At 42.1% G+C, this 25,953-nt stretch overlaps 1 protein-coding gene across 2 annotated transcripts in view; it reads left to right on the top strand.

Moving 5' to 3' along the window:
- Window positions 1-25,953, top strand: part of LOC127527309 (trace amine-associated receptor 13c-like) — an 82,081-nt gene that overhangs the window by 9,284 nt on the left and 46,844 nt on the right. The window lies entirely within an intron of this gene.

The following is a 25,953-nucleotide window of genomic DNA, read 5'->3' as shown; positions in this document are numbered from 1 at the left end:
CATTGAAAATATTTAGCCCAGCTTCTTCTTTGGTCAATTTACTGTAAATGCTAAAACCTCAAATAAACAACATAAAAGTAATTTCCTCTGTTTACTTATTTTGATGTTTTTATGCATTCTGCCTTCCTCATTTTTCACATTAGCAGTACAATTCCTGATCTCATTTATTAACAATAACATCTGTTTCTACTCGCTGTGTTGCTGGTATTATTTGGTTTTGTCAAAATTGTACTGGATTCAGGTAAAGTGCACATATTGTTTAATTCACCACAGTTGTTTTCATAACACTTCTCTTTATTACAGTATTAAGTAAAGAGAACAGCAAATGTAGGAGACTCCTGGCAACTGATTTCTATACTTCAGGGTTTCTTGGTGATGCTATTTTTTTTTAAGTAGTATATGATTATTATATTTTTCATTACTTTGGGACACAATCATTATCTGTTTATAAATTGTTAAGTAATTTGTTGAATTTTACCCAAAATCTAGAAATGTAAAAATCTTTTAATATCTGCAGTTACAGTTTGTGCACAGCAGAGCTCAGTGACAGCCGAAATTCTGTTCAGCGACAAAGCTTTGGTCAGGCAGGTGGGGATTATACAAAGAATCAAATCACACAGCGTACTTCTTCCTTTCTTATTTTACTTTTGTGTCAATATTAACATTTAATTTTAATCTTAAAGCGGATGTTTCCTATTCCTGCACTTTAATCTGCACTCCTCCTCACTAAGGCAGCAGATGACAGACGAGTGCAGACGGAGCAGTCGGCCTTCACTCCTCACACTGCTGGCTCACTAAATGACACTGAGGTGACTGTGAGGAACTGAAATGGATGACTGAGAAGGTCAAATGAGGTTTGATGTCCACAATTAAACGTAGGATTTGCTCCTTTAGACTGACATTTGTTAATATTACGGTTTAAAAATATTTTATATAACTGTTAAAAAGCTTCACTTGTTTTTAATACCACCCTTGACATATTTTGAATTATTTTTATAATCCTCACTGCTATGCCATCTAGTAGGGCTGCTGCAGTATAGTATTTGTGTACAATTTTAACACACAGTAAACATGGAGACTTTTTTTCTGTATTATATTGACATTTTGTCATTGTCAGTAAATAATAAAAACTATTATGAGATATAACAATACAAGCGGAGGGCAACCAGTGCTTTGGTGGAGGTTTTGGGCTCTGGACTGTCCACTCCATGTCTGCTTCATCCCTTTATGTTGGACCAGAGGAGACAAAGTAGTCCTCCGGGGTGATGTGAACAGCAAGAAAGTGAAATATTTGTGAAATAACACAGTATGTTTTGTAAAATAAAACAACCATTCAATGAAGACATTAGTTTATTTCTTTATTTTAGTAAACATGACCCATAAATTGAGTTTTAAGGTATTATGGTCTGCACTGTTTAAGACAATTCCTGACGGACTCTTAGCTCATTTCTGCTCTGCTCAGCTGATGCTTTACTTGTTCCACTTTAAGAGTTGCCCCCTCATTTCAGACCCCCTTGTGTGTTTATTCAGGAGGTATTATGATGTGGTGGTCCGCACTTCTGCCCTTTTGATTTAGAGTTCTTGTTCCAGTCCTTCGCCCGGTCACTGCCGGTGTGGAATCTCCACGTTCTCTCTTTGCATGTGTGGCTTTTACTCTTCAGGACGGCAGAAGACTTTTATTATCACAGAGGGAAATTTGTGAGCAGCAGTAATGTGTGACACGTAGGACATTGTTAAATAGGGACAAGAAAATAATAAAAGAGACCACATATGACATTGTGTTAATCAGCACACACACCATAAGACTTGTACAAATCAGAATAGATAGATAGATAGATAGATAGATAGATAGATAGATAGATAGATAGATAGATAGATAGATAGATAGATAGATAGATAGATAGATAGATAGATAGATAGATAGATAGATAGATAGATACTTTATTAATCCCAATGAGAAATTCACATTAATGAATAACGATTCTTGATCAATAATAATGAAGAGCACACAATAATAATTCAGAACTCCGCAGGACTCCTGCAGCTATTAGAATTCAGAAGGCTGATAGCTCTGAGATAAAAGAGGACTTCAGTCTGGGGGTCTTCACCCTTGAAACCCTAAATCAGCAGCTTGATGGACACAAGTGACACTTTGGAGACAGAGGATGGCTGCTGTGTGACAGAATCAAGTTGGCCTTCTTTACTACCTGTTTGTGATGGTGGTCATTTAGAGAAGGCTGTTGCGGATCCCCACTTTCACTGCTCATGTTGTTAGTCACACAGTTTTTGTTCTTTATACTAAGATTCATGAAACAACATTCATCATCCATCTTCTTAATTCACTTATATAGAGCAGGGTGACAAGGTAGCTGGCATCAAATCGCTGAAAACATCGGAAACAAAGATGGAACAATCCCTGGACAGGGCGCCACTCCATCACAGGGTGAACACACACACACACACACACACACACACACACACACACACACACACACAAACACACACACACACACACTCAGAGACCAATTTAGCTTTGCCAATCCTTGGCTGCACTTTTCCATATTTTTCAATGAAGGGTAAAAAGTGTGACATTCTGTTGCTGAAATCTTCTAATATTCACATGAATGAAACAAGGAATGGTAAATTATTATAAACATTTGAACTTCTGGTTTGTTCTACATTCTGTGACTGAATACTTAATTTGCAATCCCACCAGACTGGCCGAGGGGCCGGGAATACCTGGAAAAGCCGGCATTAACAGCAGCTCCAGGAGTGAGTCGGGGTGTTGACTTGTGCGGCAGGCAGAAATCGATATGTGAAGGCAAACAGAAACATTCAGGGAGATTCTGGAGCCACGCAGTGTCACCCACTGAACGGTTTCACTACAAACAGAGCAGGGCGCACATCCTCTCCATCCATCCATCCAGCTGTCTGCACTCGAGTTCAAGCAGGCATTTAGCAAACAACTCAGATTGACCTCCCTGCTGTGATGCGTGGCACTGCTGCCCTGATGCCCAGGTCTTGGGTCAGATCACAGAGAGCAGAATAGTGTTGTATATGGGGTCACCAGTGACCCCCAGTTAATTGAATGAGCAGACAAAGTTGCAAAGTGGCTTGGAGCAGCTGAGAGTGTGTGCCACCGCACATCATCTGAATGGCACGACAGAAGCAGCTTTGAAATGCCAATGGTCCTTTGAAGGGTCTCTCTCCACCAATTGACATTTGATCTTTAGGTACTATCCAATTCTTAGGCAAGTCTAGAAGTTTAGTCTTTATTGTGCACTCTGTCCGTGCACATGATGCCTAACTTGTCTGAATATCACCATCCACAGAATGGCTGGAGGAGCCGTCCACAAACAGCTCTAAGTCAGCATTCGGCAATGGTGTGTCTCAGAGATCTGCACGAGGAGCAGCAATGAGATCAATCACTTGGTCACTATCATGAGATTTCTCGTCCTCTTCTCCATCAAGTGATGAAGGTAAACACATAGCAGGACTGAACTGAGAACAACGCTGAGCCTTAACATCAGGAGCTCCTGAAACAGACAAGTCACATTTGTTCAGTCTACATGCTGCCAAGTACTGAGTTGTTGCTGTAGTCAGGAGAGTAGCCATTGCATTGAAAACTAAGAGTGTGACGTGAGGTCCTAGCAGGAAAGGCCATGCAGCCTCTCAGGCCAGGTGAGCTGCAGCTATGGTGTGGTAAGAAGCACTTCTGGGGAGCTTTTCTGCCCATTGCTATCAGGCAATTCAGTGCTTCCGGAGCAGTCAAGTTCATTTTGAAGTACAATTTTGAAATATCTGCATAATAAAAATTTATTTATTTATTCTTATCGATTGATAGATTAATAGAGTGGCTATATTTTTTGTCCTGTAAGTCTGTGTCCTTGGTTTTATGTTTCTGCTGCTGTGTGCATCTAAATTTCCCCATGGGATTATTAAAATGTATCCAATCTAATCTAATCTAATAATCCACACTTCCATCCTGTATGTCATCGACTGACTCCACGCTAAATATTCCCTACACTCCCCTTCGACCAAGGCCAGCACCTGCTCATTCATAACACTCACATCGGTATGTTTTGGGCATAGAATTCTTCTATCTGAGAAACCGGCCACATCTTCTACAGCAAGATGCTCAACAAATATCTCCTGAACTAATCCCATTGAGGATAACATAGTCTTCGGTATATCAATAACCCGATCCTGTCCATCCTCCATTGAACCTACTGTTATCCCACTGCTACCCAATTATAACAGCCACTGACAAGCAGTACCACTTTTTCCCTAAATGGATATTCATTACCCATCACTTCTTTCAGAAGCTTATCAACAACAATCAATGTCTGTCCAGGCACCACAGTGTCTTCGTTCAACATAATCAACTTGGCATGGCGAAGCATGTCGTCTTCAGGTGATGTCATACAAAACTGTAAATGGTAGCTTCTTCCAACTTCCATCACATTGTTCGCTATTCCAGTTAAACCCACAGGTGAGACGACCACTTCATCACTCCTAATTGTGCTCAAAAGTGCTTTGTGCCGGTAAGTCTTCCCCAATCCACCAAGCCCAGCTAAGAAATAACATTTTGATGTACAATCTTATATCATGCACAGCTGCCATAATCTCCTCATATACATCCCACTGAAGAGTATTCATAACCAATACAATTGCTGGGTCGTGTTCATGAACTGCATTATAATTGTCTTCAGGATTTGTATATCCCATGACAATATCCCATGTGTCAATCTGCACTCAGTTTTTACACAATTTCAGCCATCTGCATGCCCTTGATACGGACGTGCAACCATCTCGCACAACCTTCTCTTATATTTCACAAGCAATTCTTCTGAGTTAATTGGTGTAGCAAAAACACAAATGAAGGCAAAGAGTTTAAGCAGCTGTGGCAGCATACTAAATAGTACAGACTCCTCCAACGACCTGTCCTGTGAATAGGACCCTCGCTCTTGCAGCCTCTGTGAATATCCGTAGATCACACTTTTGATTGATCTAAGGTCCTCAAGTCCCTTTAAAATGCAGTAAAAGCAGCCTTAGACAATATTGTTATCTGTATTATCGTAGTCTTTCCCTCTACTTACCCTTTACCTGTTTTCCCTCAAGGGTAAGTGTTTTCGTCAAGTTCGTTATCAGGTTGGTCTACTGTTGCACTTTAAGATGAACACACACATACATAGCTATACGCATACACACAGACCCTCACCACAACAGTGCCCCATGAATGACACACAACACACACACTGAGTAACCTCTAGCACTTTAAACCACACAAGTGCTTTAGGCATAACACAGCCTGTCACTCAGCACTTCAGGAGACTTACTTATTATTGGCACGAACAACATACAATGTTTTAATGATATCTCAGACCTAAATATTACTTTTGGTCTACAAGAATACATTTAAATATACAAAGACTCAGCACTCTTGACTATCGGCCATTAATCAGCCAAGAATACCCTCTTTAGGTCCTGTTCCTACTATTGAGTGGAGCTCTCACCCTCAGCCTTAATAAACCTCGCAGCACAGAGAGTAAAGGCAATCCTCCGGCTGCACCAGGTGCTCAAAGAAATCTAACTTATTATTTCAATCACTCTATAGACATTAAGACAAAGCATAGAAAGTTAAAAGCAGCATGGTATTTATTACAAGAATAATAATAATACCACTGGAACAAAGAATAATAGAAAATAGGACTGATAGAAAAGTATGGATATATATAGTCTTTAGAAAAAGATTATGAAAAAGTTACATATGACAAGGATGAATGTTCCGGGCGGCATTTGATTTAGCAATCGATGTTCATGAAAACGCTGTTAACTGATGATCGGATGAAAACTGGTCATACATGTCTTTGTTTCTTCTCTGACATCGCTCTTCTGTCATCGCTGTTTCTCTTCTTCTTCTGACATTGTTTTCAAGTGAGGCATATTTATTATAAAGTTTCATGCCATAGTTTCACAACACATGAATGTTGCATGCACCTGATTGGCTGGCTGTCAATATGATGGATGAATTATGCTAGAACTCTTTAATTTATCTTTTCCCAGACTGTAAACCAAATTGTTGTCCCAGAAGTCCATCCATAAATTAATCAATATCCTGAGGCATCGGCTCAGTCTTCCTTTCCAAGGCTGTAAAACCATTTTAGCACCATGCTGTGAACAACTGTTATAAAAGTGAGGTGTAAGGGAAGAGGATATGCCTTTTTATTATAATAAAATTCATCTTGTTGGGATTGAGCAAAATATAATAATAAAAATATAGAGAATAATTTGTAGATTTTATACACCATAATAGTATCTTCATCTGCCTTCTCACTTGTATCGTCAGACTGGTAATGTTCAGGCAATTCCCAGTAAAAAATAATCCCTCACTCCAGGTATGTCCATGTTCAAATTAAACCAGACTGTTAGGGTGGTATCTCTTTCCCTACCCCTATTCAATGTGCATCCTTCATTTCTTTCTCTAAAAACAATTCTATGCTCCCCGGGCAAATCAACCGCTAACCACACAAATGTCCGTGAAAGCTCACAGACATCAGATCAAAATGAACACCACACTTGATGTCTTGATGTCCAAAATAGGTATCGGAGAAAGGGGAGCCCTAAGTGGTCTATGAGTAGAAACAACTTGACAGTTGGGGGAAGACTGGCAAAACTATGCTCCACATTTTCACCCATATTTAGCCAATAAAAACTTTTCGAAATGCTATCTCTCGTCTTCTCCTCACTGAGATAACCCTTCAAGACATGGGTGTGAGCAATTTTCAAAACTGTCTCTCAGTCACCACTTGGGACCACCATCCATCCTCTTCCGCTTATCCGAGGTCGGGTCGTGGGGGCAGCAGCTTGAGCAGAGATGCCCAGACATCCCTCTCCCTGGTCACTTCTTCTAGCTCTTCCGGGGGAATCCCAAGGCATTCCCAGGGTAGCTGAGAGACACCCTCCTGCGTGTCCTGGGTCTTCCCTGTGGCCTCCTCACGGTTAGACATGCCCGGAACACCCCACCAGGGAGGTGTCCAGAAGGCATCCTGATCAGATGTCCGAGCCACCTCATCTGACTCCTCTCGATGCGGAGGAGCAGCGGCCCTACTCTGAGCCCCTCCCGGATGACTGAGCTTCTCACCCTATCTTTAAGGGAGAGCCCAGACACCCTGCGGAGGAAACTCATTTCAGCCGCTTGTATTCGCGATCCCATTCTTTCGGTCAATGCACACAGCTCATGACCATAGGTGAGGGTAGGAACGTAGATTGACTGGTAAATTGAGAGCTTTGCCTTACGGCTCAGCTCCTTTTTCACCACGACAGACCGATGCAGAGCCCCTATCACTGCGGATGCTGCACCGATCCGCCTGTCGATCTCACGCGCCATTCTTCCCTCACTCGTGAACAAGAGCCTGAGATACTTGAACTCCTCCACTTGGGGCAGGATCTCGCTCCCAACTCTGAGAGGGCACTCCACCCTTTTCCAGCTGAGGACCATGGTCTCGGATTTGGAGGTGCTGATTCCCATCCCAGCCGCTTAACACTCAGCTGCAAACCGATCCAGAGAGAACTGAAGATCACAGCCTGATGAAGCAAACAGGACAACATCATCTGCAAAAAGTAGTAACCAAATCCTGAGCCCACCAAACCGGACCATCTCAACGCCCTGGCTGCGCCTAGAAATTCTGTCCATAAAAGTTATGAACAGAATCGGTGACAAAGGGCAACCCTGGCGGTGTCCCACTCTCACTGGAAATGAGTTCGACTTACTGCCGGCAATTCAGGCAAAGCTCTGACACTGGTTGTACAGGGACCAAACAGTCCTTATCAGGGGGTCCGGTACCCCATACTCTCAGAGCACCCACCACAGGATTCCCCGAGGGACACGGTCGAAGGCCTTTTCCAAGTCCACAAAACACATGTAGACTGGTTGGGCCAACTCCCATGCACCCTCCAGGACCCTGCCAAGGCTGTAGAGCTGGTCCACTGTTCCGCAACCAGGACGAAAACCACACTGTTCCTCCTGAATCCGAGGTTTGAGTATCTGATGGACCCTCCTCTCCAGGACCCCCGAATAGACTTTTCCAGGGAGACTGAGGAGTGTGATCCCTCTGTAGTTGGAACACACCCTCCGGTTCCCCTTCTTAAAGAGTGGGACCACCACACCGGTCTGCCAATCCAGAGGCACTGTCCCTGATGTCCATGCGATTTTGCAGAGGCGTGTCAACCAAGACAGTCCTACAACATCCAGAGCCTTGAGGAACTCCGGGCGTATCTCATCCTCCCCCTCAGTCCCAGAGATGGGGGAGCCCACCTCCAAGTCCCCAGGCTCTGCTTCCTCATTGGAAGGCATGTTAGTGGGATTGAGGAGGTCTTCGAAGTACTCCCCCACAGACCCACAACGTCCCGAGTCGAGGTCAGTAGCGCACCATCCCCACTATATACAGTGTTGACACTGCCCTGCTTCCCCATCCTGAGACGCCAGATGGTGGACCAGAATCTCCTCAAAGCCGTCCGAAAGTCGTTCTCCATGGCCTCCCCAAACTCCTCCCACACCCAAGTTTTTGCTTCAGCAACCACCGAAGCCACATTCCACTTGGCCTGCCGGTACCTATTAGCTGCCTCCAGAGTCCCACAGGACAAAAGGGTCCTGTAGGACTCTTTCTTCTGCTTGATGGCATCCCTCACCCCCGGTGTCCACCAACAGGTTCGGAGATTGCCACCATGACAGGCACCGACCACCTTATGGCCAGAGCTCCGGTAAGCCGCCTCAACAACAGAGGCACGGAACATGGTCCATCCGGACTCAATATCCCCCACCTCCCTCGGGACGTGACCGAAGTTCTAACGGAGGTGAGGTTTGAAGCTACTTCTGACAGGGGACTCTGCCAGACGTTCATAGCAGACCCTCACAACATGTTTGGGCCTACCAGGTCTAACCAGCATTCTCCCCCACCATCGAAGCCAACCCACCACCAGGTGGTGATCAGTTGACAGCTCCACCCCTCTCTTCATCCTAATGTCCAAGCAGTTGGGACCACCAACTGCTCAATTAGTTTGTCCTCAATGTGGTCGGAAATCACCCGATACAAGAAGTCATTCTTAATTTGAACCTAGGGTCCTCCCGCTCCTCATAGTAACAATTATCTGCAACATGTGCTTGTTCAATACAAAATCTAAATGGAGGTTACAAACATAGAAACTCCATCTGTGGGACCACCCCTGCATCCTCAGAGCCCGACGCACCAGCACCCAAAGAGTGCCATATTTGCATTCTCTGCCTCTGCCCTAAAGTAGAGCACTCCAGAGATGGACCCCTTCTGGGTGCTCAAACAAGACAGCTACCTCATTTGTCCTTGCAGTTGTAAGACGCTAGAGGTCACTGTTACCTCTTTCAATCCAGCAGACAGACACACTGAACACAGGGTAAAATCACCAAGTTTAAGTATTGTTTAATACTTTTCTTCTTGTAATAGTGCCCTGAAGCACCTCCACCACCATAAACAGGCAACACAATAACAACAACACTAACAATAATAATACAAACAAATTTCTTCTCCACACCTCCCAGCAAGCTCTGTCCACTACCTCCCAACTCCGGCTCACTTGCTGGGTCTCCACCAGTCTTTCTTCTAGTCCTTGACCTGGGTCAGATGGAGAATTGCATTTTTCTTCAGCCCGGAAGTACTTCTGTGTTTCCATCCCCGTGACTTGGGAGTATTTCCTGGCTTTTCGGAAAATGAAGATTTTCAGGTCTCCCTGCAGCATCTCCTGGCGGCACCCATGGTACCCAGCAGGGCTGTGAAGCCAAACTCCAAATCCCATGGTGCCCTGCGGGAATCTGGGATACCGCTATGCTGCAGGGACATGTCCATCTGTGATCCCTCAGAAGTTTCTTTCCCCCATCTTTCTCCTCTATGGGCATCCCGGCCTGGTTGAGCAGCTGGCCAGCGGCCACACAGCATTATCTCTCTGTGGTTCACTATTCCCCTGCTGGAGTATGTGAATTTCTCATTGGGATTAATAAAGTATCTATCTATCTATCTATCTATCTATCTATCTATCTATCTATCTATCTATCTATCTATCTATCTATCTATCTATCTATCTATCTATCTATCTATCTATCTATCTATCTAGTGCAATTGCCATTGTAACAGTAGTCGGTCGAGCACCAGTTCCTCTATGTATTCCTGTACAAATTCAAACATTATTCAACACACTCGTGTGAAACGATTAATTTCACTCATCCATCAACTTAACTAAGTCATCAGTGTGGGACAGCACCTTGAATTTTCCTTACAACTCATTCTTCTGTTGGCAGCCTTGGATCGAGTATATACAGTTGAGTGTTTTGCCTCTTCTCATTATTTTCTGGGTGTAACACACACTCCTTATAATAATAATAATAATTTATTACATTTCTATAGCGCTTTTCTCAGTACTCAAAGCGCTATCCACACAGGAAGTGAACCCACAATCTTCCACAGTCTCCTTACTGCAAAGCTGCAGCACTACCACTGCGCCACCTGTGAGGTAACTGTAATCATTTATCTGGAAACAATAGAGCCTTCTACCAAGTGAAGGGATAATATTCACAGAAAGAGCAATTAGGATACCTGCTGTTTTCCATGGAATTCACAGAATCTACTCCTTGACCTGTCATTACCTCTCTTAGCATATCTGGACCTGGAACCAAAGACAAGTCACTCTTCACCTTGTGCACTCGCATATCTCTTTGCTAGTTTGCTTCTCCTCAATAAATCTTTAACTATAATATTTGCACTGACTGCCCAATCTACTGCTATAATGCGCCCCTACAATCCCTGCTTCATAATTTAAGGCACTCTTGTCATTTGTAGTAAGAGTTGGGGTTCCCCTGTTAAATAATAACAGTAATAATAATGCATTTTATTTATATAGCATCTTTCCCATACTCAAGGCTCTTAAAACTAAATGATACAAATAGTTTCTGCATAGAACAATAAACAAATACTGCGGTGGGCTGGCGCCCTGCCCGGGATTTGTTCCTGCCTTGTGCCCTGTGCTGGCTGGGATTGGCCCCAGCAGACCCCTGTGTTAGGATACAGTGGGTTAGAAAATGACTGACTGACTGACAATAAACAAATAAACACAGGATATGCAAAAGCATTAAATAAAATAAAAGACAGAATAAACCAGAGTATAATACTAAATCCAATACTAAAAGAAATGCCTGAACAAATCCCATAATTTATGATATAACACACACACACATTATCCTGATCATCTGGACAGAGAGGTAAAGTGAAAGAAGGGACAGAGAGTTAGGTGAAGGTAAAAACCTTCCTGAACAGATGAGTTTGAAGTTGTGAAGTCAGCTGATCTCATTAATGTCAGGAGGTCATTCCCAAGTCTATGTGCTCTACAACTGAAGGCCCTGCTGTCACCCACAGAGTGCAGGTTAGTGTGGGGCACAACAAGATGGCCAGACTCAGAGGACATTAGTGGGCGAACAGGAGCAGAGTGACGGAGAAGGTCACTGCTGTAGCCTGGTGTGCGGCCATTTAAAGCTTTGTAGGTCATTAATAGAATTTGATATTCAATCCTGTAAGACACTGGGAACCAGTGAAGGAGAAGCAGGATGGGTGTGAGTTGCTTGCTGTTGCTGGTTTGTGTCAGGACTCTTGCAGAAGAGTTTTGAATCCACTGGAGCTGTGATATAAGATTAGAAGGTACCAGTAAAAAATTACAATAATCGATGTGGGATGTGATAAAAACAGAACCATTAGAAAAGGAGAGGGATGAGCGAACACGGGATATGTTGTAGAAGTGAAAGTAAGAAAGTTTCTTAATGTGGCTTATGTGGGCGGAATAAGAAAGGGAGGAATCAAAAATGCCTTCCTGTACCTTCACACTCTCCGACATTGAACATCACACTTTAGTCTGCCTCTTCTGTTAGCCTTCTTAAAGTCTTCTGAACACTTTCAGCAAATCAGTAGTGATGACTCCATTATAACACCCACGTCTTTCTAACAAGCACTACTTTCAACTTTCAGACCTCTCATTGTGTATTCAAACCTAACATTTTTACTTCATGTGAAGATATGCAAGTGTCCGACATTGGGTGGGCTACCTCTACAGAGTTGGTTTACAACCTAAAGCCTGCTGACCTGCTGTCACCCAAAATGCATTGCACTATGTGGACTAATGACATGGATATGTGAGTAGTGACGATATAAGGAGAGACCATGAAGTTTGCATAAACAGACCACCTGTGTATCACGTATGAACTCTTGTGTGGTGAAGAACACTTCAATGCCTGTGTCGTTTAGGAGGGAAATGACAACGACATGACGCATACAAACTCCTGCAAAGCCGTACGTCTGCCATCATTGAGCAGCTGCTGTTAATGGTTTACCCAAAATTGTACATTGGATATGGCAGTCCTCTCATGTTTTTTTTTGTACGATTCAGAGTTTGTGTAAAAACATCACTCGCTGTTACTGTAAAAAAGTATGAATTTAATACAATTGTAATAACCCAGTAGACATGGAAATGGGACTTGTCATCGCTATTGGGAAAATGGAGGATGATTGGCTGGATTGCGACAATTGTAGGGGGATACCACTGCTGTCGGTGACAGATAGGATCCTTGCTAGGGTTTTCCACAATAGGATCTGTGATCACTTGCTCACCTACCAGTGGCCAGAGCAGTCTGTGTTTTTAATACCTTAGAAGTCTACCATCGACCACATCCTGGCACTAAAGGTTCTCATCGAACGCAAATGCAAATATCAGCAGGGCTTCTTTTTAGCCTTTGTCACTTTTCATAAAGCGTTCAACACAGTTGATTGAGTTACCCTGTGGGACATCATGAAAGTTCCTGGATATCAGAGTGGAGGCAGAACCTCTGAGTTTTTTCCCAGTTGATTCTCGTCAGCAGTGTATTCTGCTCCTATTCTGTTCAATGCATGCATGGACTAGTTGTTGGGCAAGGTCGTGGGGTCCAGCAGCTGTGGGGCATCTGTTGGTGAAGAAAGATTTACTGATCTTGACTCTGTTGACGATGCTGCGATCTTTGCACAGTCAATGGAGGGTCTGATGGGGGCTTTTAACTGACTGAGTGAGGAGTCTGAGTGTCTGGGCTTGCGATTGTCCTGAAAAAAAACAAGATTAGGCCTATAATGACCTCTTGGGCAAAGCCATCAGCAGTGTGTCTGTCTGCGGAGAGAGTGTTGACCTCATCTAGAGGTTTACTTACCTTGGGGGTGACATTCATGTCTCTGGTGACTCTTCCTATGAAGTCAGTAGACAGATTGGGAGAGCACTGGGGCAGATAGAGGCTCATTTCTGGAGGGCTGGGCTGGACCGCATGTCTGCCTGGAGGTTTGCCAACTGGGATCCCGAGCTGTTTCATCGTGTGGTGGGATGCAGCAACATGCTGTACCAGTGCAAGCTCCCTAACCTGACCTGTAATATTATAGAATAGTGAATCTAAGAATTAAAATATAATCAGAAGTTCTGGAGATATTCTGACATCATTTCAATCTTGTTGAGACAATCAGCACAAAGTCAGACTGACAGAGAGCAATGGGGGGAATACTGTATGGAATTTAATGTGAGGGTACCCAGCAAAAAATCAGCCAAATATGGCATAGTATAAAAAATTATCAATAAATAATGTGTGGCCTTTGTTCAAGTGTGGCTGCAAAAGAGTGATGGGAATTTTTTTCTGTTGCTAGAAAATCTGGCAGAGCACTTTACTTGAATTTCCATGATAAGTCATGAAATCTAAAAGGATGCCACTGTTCGTATAAAGTTGATAAATTTTAATCTAAACCTAGCACTGTTTGTTTGAATAAACTGATGGAAATGCAAGCGACCCTTGAATAACACCAGAGATTCATCGACACAAAAGTCGGCGGAAGGAGAGTAGACTTCATGACATCTCTGCTTCACAAAAATCAACAATCGGTCGAATCTTATGTAATCGGTCATGAGCAGGATCTGACACATCACAAGCTGATTTGTCAGCAAAATGCAAAAAAACGCACCAAAATCAAAAATCAATCCCGTGGCATAACAGAAGAAAACAGTGGTGTTTGGAGTAATTCGCCTGTTGACCAGTGCATGATAAGTCGTGGCTCATAAATCAGACCCGTATGCAACATTAGTCTCAGTAAAAAGGCAATCTCGTCTCTGTTGGTAGCTTTCCACTTATGAACTAGTGAGTGTTGTTTCAGGGAGCCTATGTTATTGGTTATGTACTGAGCTCCATAACTGTTTCTAAAACAATTATATCAAGTAATTTATCAGTAATATACAGTTTGAAAAAGTCATATTGACAAGGATTTGTTCTTTCTTCATGTCAGTGAGCTGCCGAGGTTGAATCCGTTCCTTTTAACGCCTCTTCCACATCCAACTGCAGTCAAATTGAGGCGCTTTCATCTGCAGCTGACCAGCATTTATGTTATTATCACTGCGTTCACCATCATCGGGCTGCTGTCAACATCTGTATTGTCTGGTTCAACATCAGATATGTGGTCTTCATGGGCGTCAACAGTTACTGTGTCTTCATCACCTTCATCATCTCCAACGGCAACGTAGGAATCATCGATATCAGAGTCTTGAAAAATATGTTCTAACACCTCCAATTCAGTCATATGTTGACTCCTTTTAGTCATATTTCAAAAATTTTGTGTTCTATTTCAAAGTCTCTTTTCACAAAAACAACATAAACTTGAGCATCAGTCAACAAATGTGAACTGCGTTTGCCGGTCACGTACTGTAGGTTCCTTCCTGTAATATCCACAACAGTCTGGTGCTGCCGCCTACCAACTACAAATGAATAAAATAACAAGGGACCATCAAGCAGTACTAGTAGATACGTCTCCCATATACTGGGCTGCCATACGGTTCCCTGCTATGTAACCCTCTGGGCCGAAGGGTTACGTACTGCAGCATGGTTGCAGAACACTTTGGCCAGAACGGTCATATTGTGAAAGGGTTAAGAGCTTTGCTTTTACGCAATTGGAAAGTGCAGAAAATGACAACTCGAACTTTGACCTTCTAATCCTTCTAAAGGTGTCTGTCTCTCAGTGTCAAATGGCCCTCTGTCTGTAGTAGCACATCCTCCTTCTATGTGTAGACAAGCTGCTCCATGGAAAGCATGCTTACAGTTAAAGCATACAGCAAAAATAATGTAAAAAATAAAATTGTCTGTAATCCTTTGAACAATTTAAAGAACATAGTATAAAACATAATAAAATTGCTTTAAAATGTATCATACTTGATCTTTTCATTTCTTGTGCTCTCCTTGTATGTTCCATTAATTCTACAAAGACAAACTCCCAGTCAACATTACTGCACCCGGTCAATAAAGAGAATTCTGGGAAGGTTGGCACTTTCAATAACTTCATAAGTAGAACGGATTGTGTAACCTGCAACTCGTCAGCCTGTGGTTTGGGGAAAGGAAGAGATGTCAAGGGAATAAATTAAATTAAGCTCAGTGCAAACTGGAGAAACCCGAGACGAGAAAACCTGACACCAGAGAGCAAAGTCAAGGAATTTAACCACAAAATGACTTCAGTTGTGTGTATTCATATAACGGCATTTCACTTGAACAGACATCACAATCAGGACATACTATGCACTGAATCAAATTTAGGATCTGCGTGGACAGTCACAGCATTGTTTGGGATTATTGACATGACTTGACACAAAGAATTTTCACAACTTTGAAATCAACATGCTGAAGTTTATCTAAACACACAGATATCAAGCATCAGGTCTTTGTTAATGATCTTCATGGAAGTCAGCTCCAAGGTGGAAGGTTCCTGCCTATTACTGTCGACAGGCATTTTGACACATTGTGAATCATTAAGTCCTAGGAGAACTGCTATCAGTGACCTTCTCATGGAAGTCTTAAAGAGTTGAGTGGGAACTCCTTATGCCAGGTGGCAAACTCAAGAACCTGAGCAAATCCCAGGACACCCTAAGGACCCATCTCATGGAACAAGTTCTTAGAGGGTTGATTGGGAAGAATTATTATGTCTAAATCAACAATAAAATGATCTTTTTCACATCACTAGAGCAACACCTCTGGGACCTAAATTAGATTTTCCTTCAACTAAAACAGGCGTGGCTGACCCTAAACATCATAAACCACAACTTACCTTCCTCAGATATGTAGTGTTAGTAAAAGGGAACAGTGTAGATCCTGAGAAGATCACCTGAATAACATTCTGTTTTCTGGATTTGTGGACTGGGACTTTGTTTGCCTTTTAGGCAACTCCTTTGCCAGTTTTTGCTCTTTTGACTATTTTGCTTGTTCTTATCTATTCTTTATAATACATTCCTTTTTTGCTTGCCTTATTTATTCTAGTTAAAGGTGTTGGGTTATCCTTCTTCTAGAAGGGCTTTTGCTACATTTTTGGGCATTTCTAATGATTTTACTAGCTTCCAATTTTTGCATTCTTTTAGGCCCTAAGCCCATAATTAGCAGCTTAGAGGATAACTGGATTTTGGATGGGTTTCTTTGGGCAGGCTAATAATTTTAGGTTCTTTGTGGTCCTTTAAGGAGGTCTCTCACCGATTGTGCTGTGTTTGGGACTCATAATCACAAACACACTCTAGTTTTTGGCATTCGACTTCAACATTGCAAGTGCTCTCATGATACCAGAGAGAGTTTACTTGTGCTTTAATCACTATTGTTTACTGGCAAGATACTGTATCGAAAGACTCTTTCAAGGATACAAAAAGTCTAAAAGTTTTGAGGCTGAGTTATTATTTAGTTATAACATTGCCCTTATTTATAAACTACAATTGTTCTGGTAGGGACAAAAATGAGTCAAACATAATTAAGTACTGATCAGATATAACATCATTTGTAGAATAATTCTTACATTTTATATGTCACCTCCATTAGTAAATGTGTGATCATGACAGTGATTTTGTCCATTAACAGCTTGGCAAAACTCTGCTGACGTCAGGAAATGAGTAAAGTCATTTGATAAAGGTGCCAGTTTGCACATCAATGTGAAAATTAAAATCCCCCATCAATACAACATGACCATAAATAATAACTAAGTCAGATACAAAGCATCCAAATTCACTCCTGATTATGGCCTAGGTACACTGTAATTTAGTACTACAATTCTTTTGCAATCTCTTTAATGTCCAACATGAGCATCACACATGATGTAAATGTGCCTAAAATTTCACCAGTGCTATAAAATATGCAATTACTCCATGGTACACTCCTCGACCAGCATTCCCTTGGTTTGTGAAAGAATGTAAAACCACGTGCTGCTGCCTCATCTAAGGGAAGAGTGCAAGATGCAAATGTAATAGTAATAATTGAATAAAAATTGAAAAAAAAATTGAATAAGTATCAAACTGTGACTTTCCTAGCAGAAACCACTTTAGTACTTTCGAGTTTAGACCTCCAATTGTGTACTCAAAGCTAGCATTTCTACATCCCACGTGTAATACTTTAAAGTGACTGACATTATATTTCATCTGCCACAACTCTACTCAGGCCTGTTTGCTATTCAAGTCCCTCTGTAATTTGCCAAACTACTTAACTTGGTATCATCTGTAAACTTAACTAGCTTGTCATTTATAATCCAATCTAAATCATTTAAATATATAAAAAATAGCAGCGACCCTAGCACTGACCCCTGCTGGATACCACTTCACCCAATTCTGTTAAAGTAACTCACACCATTATTAACGGCTTCCTGTTTTTCAGCCAATTCTGTTCCCCTTTCTAAACACCACACTCTGACATTCCACTTCTTATAGTTTGATGCCCAATCTCTCATGTGAAAATTAAATAAGTCATATACAGTAATTTCAACCAGTCACCCAGAGGGTGATCCAGCTCGAAGGATCCTCATTGTTGGGGACCTGAGTGACTGGACCAGGCCAAGGGGTCGCCCACGTAACACCTGGCTGCAGCAGATAGAAGGTCATTTCCGGTGGGTGGGACTGGACGGCGTGTCTGCTTGGGGGGGGGGGTTGCCGACCGGGATCCCGAGCTGTTTTGTCATGTAGTAGGTGCAGCAATGCACTGTAACAGTGCATGCTCCCCAACTTGACTTGAGTCTGATTGTATCCTTTTGTCCAAACTCATGCTGACTAAAACTCCTGTTCTTGCCATGCATTGCTCAGTCCTGTCTTTTATAATTCATTCCATTAATTTAGCAGTGATGCACGTTAACCTTACTGGCCTATAGTTGCTCGGCTCTGCCATGTCACCCTTTTTATAAAACAGGATAATATTTACCATTTTCCAGTTCTTTAGAATTTCCCCATTGCACTGTGACTTCCTACAAATATTTGTAAAAGTTTTTCTATCTGTACTCGTTAGCCTCCTTAAGAACTCGAGGATAAATATTATCTGGTCCAGGTGATTTGTTTGATTTCATCCTGTTTGATCTGAGCAGTATTTCTCCTTCTACAATTTCTGTATCGCTCAGTACTACCTTAGTAGTCCCTGTTACTGCTGGGAGGTTGTCCATTTTCTCACATGTGAAGTCATCAGAAAAATGCAAGTTTAGAGGATTTGTCATTTCACTGCCTCTTTTAATTCCCATTTACTATTACTGATGCACTTCATCTTCTCCTTGACTGTTCTTTTACTACTATAATATTGAAAGAATCTCTTTGGGTTGTCCTTCGCCTTATCTGCAATATTTCACTCTAGCTGCCGTTTAGCTTCTCTAATATCCTTTTTAACGGTTGTCTTCACAAGCCCTGTTGTTAGCATTAGATTTATCTGCTCATATATGTCTTACATAGTAGTTGTTTCCTTTTCAGTTTCTTTTTCATCTCTTTATTTACGTACTACAGAGTTGTTTTTTTTAATAATTCCAAAGTTTTGGATAAGCTTGTCCTACATTGTATGTAAAACATTTTTAAAACTGTTCTGCTACTCCATGATTGTCTCCACACCTAAAAACTTTTCACCTGTTCAAAATTTGCCCTACCAAAGTTAACAGTTTTAGTTTTTGCAGTCTTTCTCTTTCAACATGCCTAGATGTGTCCTATATTATGCTCACTTGACCCTAGTGGCTCAATCACCGCTACACCTTCAATTGAATCCTGATTATTACAAAATACTGAATCTAGACAGGCTTTCCATTGGTGGTTTAATATGCTGTGTTAAAAAGCAGTCACTGATTATGTCTAAAAACTCCTGCTCTTGTACTTTGCTATTATTTGCAGGGTTAACACAGTTAATGCTCGGGTAATTAAAGTCCCCTATGACTATAATGTTCCCTCTAAACTTGCCTTTTTAATATTACAATAAAGGTGAACATTGAACGTAATGTATGTATCCGAGGATCCATCACTTAATCATAAAATAAATCATCTATCCCTAATACTTTCTTGTCAAATTCAGACGTCCTGACTAAGGTGTTCTTCATTGTTCAACTGAAGAAGACATGCATTTAAATTCTGTTTTACATTTTTGTCTATCTTTCCTAAAAAAATGTATACCCATCTCTGTTCTATTCATCTCCATCGCTGCTATGTAGCCATGTTTCTGTTATTTCTATGTCATAATTATGCTCTGCTACATGCAACTCCAGCTCAGTTTCTTCGTTTTTTGGCAGTCCTAACATTCAATCAAGCAATGTCTACTGTATTACTTCTTTTAATTTGCCACTTAAGTTACTATGCATATCTGTTATTTTATTACAGTTTGTCCCTTCATGTTCAGTTCTAAACCTGTCATATTCTTTAATCGCAGCGTTGTGGTTCGCATAGCTTCATTACTAATAGAAGATGACTGGATGTACTAGAGCATGTTCTTTAATTCTTTTTTAGTGCGTTACAGAATATCACTTTGGATTTGTTACTCCAGATGTGGTTCATTGAAAATATGTCACCCTGTATTTGAATTATGCAGTTTAAAATGGATTATTGCAAAGAGAACAGACATACAATAGAATATGTAGATAATGTTCTTCATTCATCATGTATGCAGCTTTTTATACATAATACTCTATTGCATGTATGATCAACATTTGCACCATAATGGTGCAGCAAAAAGATATTTTGGTACAACGTCTGTGGACACTTGAAATTTGTAAGCAAGTTCTACAGAAAAAGTCCACTTCTGGCAGCATTCTCTTACTTCTTAGAAGAAATTAATTCTTAGATACATGTGTATGCTTTGTAATGTATTCTGTGTGTACTTGTAGAGAGACACAGCAACTAAAGGAACAATTAGACTCCTTTTAAGTTTTAATTATATACTAAATGAATAGCAGTCACTGGTGCTGAAGGTACGAGGGGTGATTGAGTTGTTTTGAGCAGGTCCTATTAAAACCTTTTACACGCTGAGGGCTTTTTTCAGCAATTTCTGCCCATAGGGAGAACACCATAATAAAGCCTTATTATGCAATACATAAAGGAAGGACAGTCATATTTTCACTAAAACTTGACATATAACTTCTCAAAGTGATAAAAATTGTGTTTGTTTCAAATTTAAACATTCCTTTACTCAAAAACTCATGCTAAAATAGCAAAAAATACAGTATAACAATATAAATAATTTCTCACATATATACACACACACACCCATATGTTTATCATATACGCACACACACACACACACACCAAAAAAAAATCATACATTTTGTCTCATCTTTGGCACTATCCTTTTTTCAAACATGGGCATGTTATATATTGTTGGAAATTTCTCAGTCCCAGGTATGAAATGGCATAAAGCATGTGATGGCACGACCCACCAAGCCAGAGGTACCTGACTGTAAATGCCAGATTGCTGGTGCCACCCTGGCATACCTACCTCCTGTTTAACAGTGAATATCTTACTAACGCTTCATCCCATGGGGATGCTACTGGCTAGTTTTATTCAGCAGTGGCTGCTGTAAATTTTGATATATAGCATATCTATATTCACTGTTGCTTTCTGAAGTTATACGTGACAACACACGAAAATTCATGCTTGACCGCCACACAAACTATGCAATGTCAGAGCCAGCCCATTGTCCAAATTTGGCCATGTCATGTGTCGAAGTAAATGTCACAGTCTCAGCTCTCAATGGTGTGAGCTTTGCAACAGCCACCCCCTTACTTGTACATTTTTGCTGTTGCTTTGTGGAATTATATGCAAGCGCACATAAAAATGCAGACACGAGGTGTGCCTGTTTTTCCAGTTGGTGGCATGCATTTGCTGTTTTCTCACGGTCATAGCAGGGGACCAGGGTATCATTTGAAATCTACTGCTTGAGACCTTTCGATTGATGTATAATGCTTGAATATTGCTTGTACGGAAAAATTACTAGGCTGGTTTTAATTTTTTTGGATGATGTTTTATGATGCAGCACACAGATGATTTCATGCAAGATTAAATGTCAACTGTACATATGGTAACAATGTAATCACTACGGGTGTGTAGTAGGCATCTGTGTTTTTCAAACAAGGTATTGTTTGTGTTGGTGTGTGGCGTAGTTCATCTGTATGATGCAGCGAAAGATGTTTTAAAATATTTTTGGAATTCTCATCGGTCCGGTTCTGGGCTGCTCAGGGTTTAAGAGAACAATTCACACATTCATCCATCCTTTTGTCCACTGTTTATCTGAAGCCGGGTTGTGGGGGCAACAGTGTTAGCATCCATCCATCCATCCATCCATCCATCCATCCATCCATCCATCCATCCATCCATCCATCCATCCATCCTCTTCCGCTTATCCGAGGTCGGGTTGCGGTGGCAGCAGATTGAGCAGAGATGCCCAGACTTCCCTCTCCCCGGCCACTTCTTCTAGCTCTTCTGGGAGAATCCCAAGGCGTTCCCAGGCCAGTCGGGAGACATAGTCCCTCCAGCGTGTCCTGGGTCTTCCCCGGGGCCTCCTCCCGGTTGGATGTGCCCGGAACACCTCACCAGGGAGGCGTCCAGGAGGCATCCTGATCAGATGCACGAGCCACCTCATCTGACTCCTCTCGATGCGGAGGAGCAGCGGCTCTACTCTGAGCTTCTCACCCTGTCTTTAAGGGAGAGCCCAGACACCCTGCGGAGGAAACTCATTTCAGCCGCTTGTATTCGCGATCTCATTCTTTCGGTCACTACCCATAGCTCATGACCATAGGTGAGGGTAGGAACGTAGATCGACTGGTAAATGGAGAGCTTTGCCTTACGGCTCAGCTCCTTTTTCACCACGACAGACCAATGCAGAGCCCGCATCACTGTGGACGCCGCACCGATCCGCCTGTCGATCTCACGCTCCATTCTTCCCTCACTCGTGAACAAGACCCCGAGATACTTGAACTCCTCCACTTGAGGCAGGATCTCGCTCCCAACCCTAAGAGGGCACTCCACCCTTTTCTGGCTGAGGACCATGGTCTCGGATTTGGAGGTGCTGATTCCCATCCCAGCCGCTTCACACTCAGCTGCGAACCGATCCAGAGAGAACTGAAGATCACGGCCTGATGAAGCAAACAGGACAACATCATCTTCAAAAAGCAGTGACCCAAGCCGGACCCCCTCAATACCCTGGCTGCACCTAGAAATTCTGTCTATAAAAGTTATGAACAGAATCGGTGACAAAGGGCAGCCCTGGCGGAGTCCAACTCTCACTGGAAACGGGTTCGACTTACTGCCTGCAATGCGGACCAAGCTCTGACACCGGTTGTACAGGGACCGAACAGCCCTTATCAGGGTTAACAGTGAGGCTTAAGTGTCCTTTTCCCAACCAGACTTCCCAAGGAGTCCTCATGCCATCTGGGAGATATAATCCTCCCAGTGGGCCCTGGGTCTTCCCTGGGGTCTCCTCTCAGCTGGTTATGCCTGTATAACCTCCACAGAGGGATGTCCAGGAGGCATCTGTATCAAATGCCTGAACCACCTGAGCTGGCTCCTCTCGATGCACAGTGTCATTGGTTCTACTCCAAGCCTTTCCCAGATGTCAGCGCTTCTCACTCTATCTCTAAGGAAGAGCCCAGCCACCCTATCTAGAAAGCTCATTGTGGCCGCTTGTACTCGCAATCTCATTCTTTCAGTCATTACCGAAAGCTCATTACCATAGGTGAGCATAGGGACGTAGATCGACCAGTACATTAAGAGTGGCCTCTATACCAATCTGTAGTGGTGAAGAAAGAGCTGAGTCAGAAGAGGAAGCTCTTAACTTACCAGTCATTCTACAGTACATCCTACCTTCATTGCCCCAAATCCGTCTGTCAACCTCACCATCCCATTTTCCCTCACGCGTGAACAAGACCCCGAACTTATCCACTTGAAGCAGTAACTCACCTCCAACTCGAAAAGGTCAGTCCACCTTTTTCCTACAAAGGACCTGGGCCTCAGATTTGGAGGTGCTGATCCTCATCCCTACCACTTCACACTCGGTTGCAAACCTCCTCAATGTGTGTTGGCGGTCACAGCCCGATGAACCTAACAGGACCATGTCATCTATAAAAAAAGCAGTGCTGCAATTCTAAGCCCACCAAACTGGACCCCCTCCCCTCCTGGGCTGCGCCTCAATATCTTGTCCATGAAAATCACAAACCGGATAGGAGACAAAGCTACATTCAAAGGGCTACCGTTGAAAAAGTCCATAGTGATATTTCTCACAAATCAGAAAATGTTGTGGCACACGTGAGTTTTTATATCCCAGTGTCATCTTTGTGTGACAATCCGAAAGAGAAAAGATAAGCCAAGAGTAATGGATAAGAATTTGTCAGTTTACAACTTTTAAATGTAGTACATTCAAAAGTAAGTTTTCAGTTTTCAGTGACATCTACTGACTAAATACGTAGTTTTTAGTGAAATCTAACCTGACTGGAGATTTTTAAACTGGTGAAGGCAATGGTGGGTTGGCTCAATGTGCAGAGCTGGTTTAAGACCTGATTGCGTGCTGTCCCCAAAATGAATTGTATTACGCAGACTAATGACATGAACGTGTGACTAATGACACTACAAAGTGCTTCATTGAAACAAGGAAAGACGAGGGGACTCTGCATTCAGCTTACATTAACAGACTACCTATGTAGCAGGTATGATGTCCTTTAAGGAAAGGCACAATTCCTCATTTGTGTCAATTAAGATGGAAATGACAACAACACAAAGCTCACAAACTCCTGCAAAGTCATACTTATGACATCAATAAGTAGCCGCTGATAATATTTTAATCAGAACTTAACTTGTACATAAGAAATGGCAGTCCTCCCATTTTTCTTATACCATGCTGTTCAGATTTTCCATGTAGAACACCATTTGCTGCGATTGAATACAGGAAACAGTTTTGGAGAGATTTTGACGTCATTTTCTCTTTATTAAGCACTTTTATCATCCTCATAGTCTTGGTGTGAACAGAGTAATGTAGTGTGGAGCTCCTCGCTGGTCAAAAACCAACAGAAACATTCATTTATTATAAATCTATAAATCAGATATACAGCAAATATCTTCTAAAATAAAAAGCATATCATTTAACACAAGTACCAATGGAGTGCTTATCAGATCACCTAGGAAGAGTGTATCCGCCAAGTTTTCAGTTCTTTAAACGTGATATGCTGTTCACTAAGATGGCACTTTAACCCCAATTTCTGAATACCAGCACTGCGTGAGGCCCAACGTGGCCTTCAAATGCCTTACGTTTTCATAGAACTCTGAACTCTCACAACATGTCGAAATTCACATGTTAGAAAAAACTAAAGTAAATCGCATTGTCCTTGACGTGAATGATATTAATGATCTGCTTATTCACTAAAAAGAATTGCGGTCATCAAGGTACATTGTCATGTATGAGAACCGAATGTCATTACAAGTTAAAGTGTTGGTTCTAACATTAAAATTCACTGAACATGTTAGTTAGTTAGTAAAGGTGACAGAAGACTTAGCTACAGTCAGTGTGGTGAGGTGCACCACGTAATAAGGATTAGAAGCCCGTCACAGTTAAACTTGTTTATAGCTTGATTAATGTTTTAAATAGCTTTTAGGAAAGCGACACACTTACCTTGACAGAACTGGATGTGCGTTGTATCTCCGGAGTGGAGGCAGCTCCATGGTGGCATGGAAGCGATCTGCCTGCGGTGCGCACGTATGATTTTCGGAGGACTGAGAAAGATGGACTAAGTGCCACAATGAACAATGTCAGCTGCTCGTCACACGTTGCTGCTGTGGAAAAAGGAGAAATGGCAAAGGAGTGCGGAGAGTTGACAACTTAGATAAGAGGCTGTATGGGTTTAGAGAAGTCCCAGGAGAAGAGTGTTAAAAACTTGAACCACTTACCGGAGAGAGTGAGAGGGAGAGAAGCCGCTTTAGGAGATGCACTCCGGCTGATGCTGCACCTAGCAAGCTTGTTCCAGTAGGTGGGGAAGCGCAGTGTGAGCGGCATCACTGTGTGCCCGAGTGGAGGAATGATGGGACGTCGACGTGGATCGGGCGCCACAATCCCCAAACTGAGTGGATGGACCCTGGAGGAGGTCTTTGTTGTGAAAGGGGAAAGGTGAGGAAAAAGGCAAAGCCCAAGATAAGAGAAGAGGGGTCTTTGATTGTGTTTGTTTCTTATTGATGTAAACAGTCTTCTGATTTACTCTTGCTACCGGAATAACTTTTTTTTTTTGCAAGGGAAGTAGAATGTTCTTTTTGGCTTTTGTATATAGTATTTATTCATTTTTACATGTACAATTGTATGTTTTCTCCCTTATTTGACTTTGTTACTGTTTACATTTCTTGTCAGCCATTTTGCTTATTTTGTTTTCCATTCTGTGTGTTGCTTATTGTTGACTGAATTTGATTTAGTGACACGCTGTTGATTTGGATTTTGGAATTTTGTTTTTGCACTTTTCTTGTGTTTTTGTATAAAGAACACTTGTTTTTTTTCACCAGTTATATTTTGATGTCAATGTCTTCCAAACCTCTTAATGTCAAGCCAGTCTGTTCATGAAGTACAAGACTCCCACTACACGGGGTACCACAGTCAGAAACACACAAATAGT

Source organism: Erpetoichthys calabaricus, chromosome 3 (genome assembly GCF_900747795.2).
Source record: "Erpetoichthys calabaricus chromosome 3, fErpCal1.3, whole genome shotgun sequence".
Taxonomy (NCBI): domain Eukaryota; kingdom Metazoa; phylum Chordata; class Cladistia; order Polypteriformes; family Polypteridae; genus Erpetoichthys; species Erpetoichthys calabaricus.
This window is presented reverse-complemented; position numbering and strand designations above follow the sequence as displayed.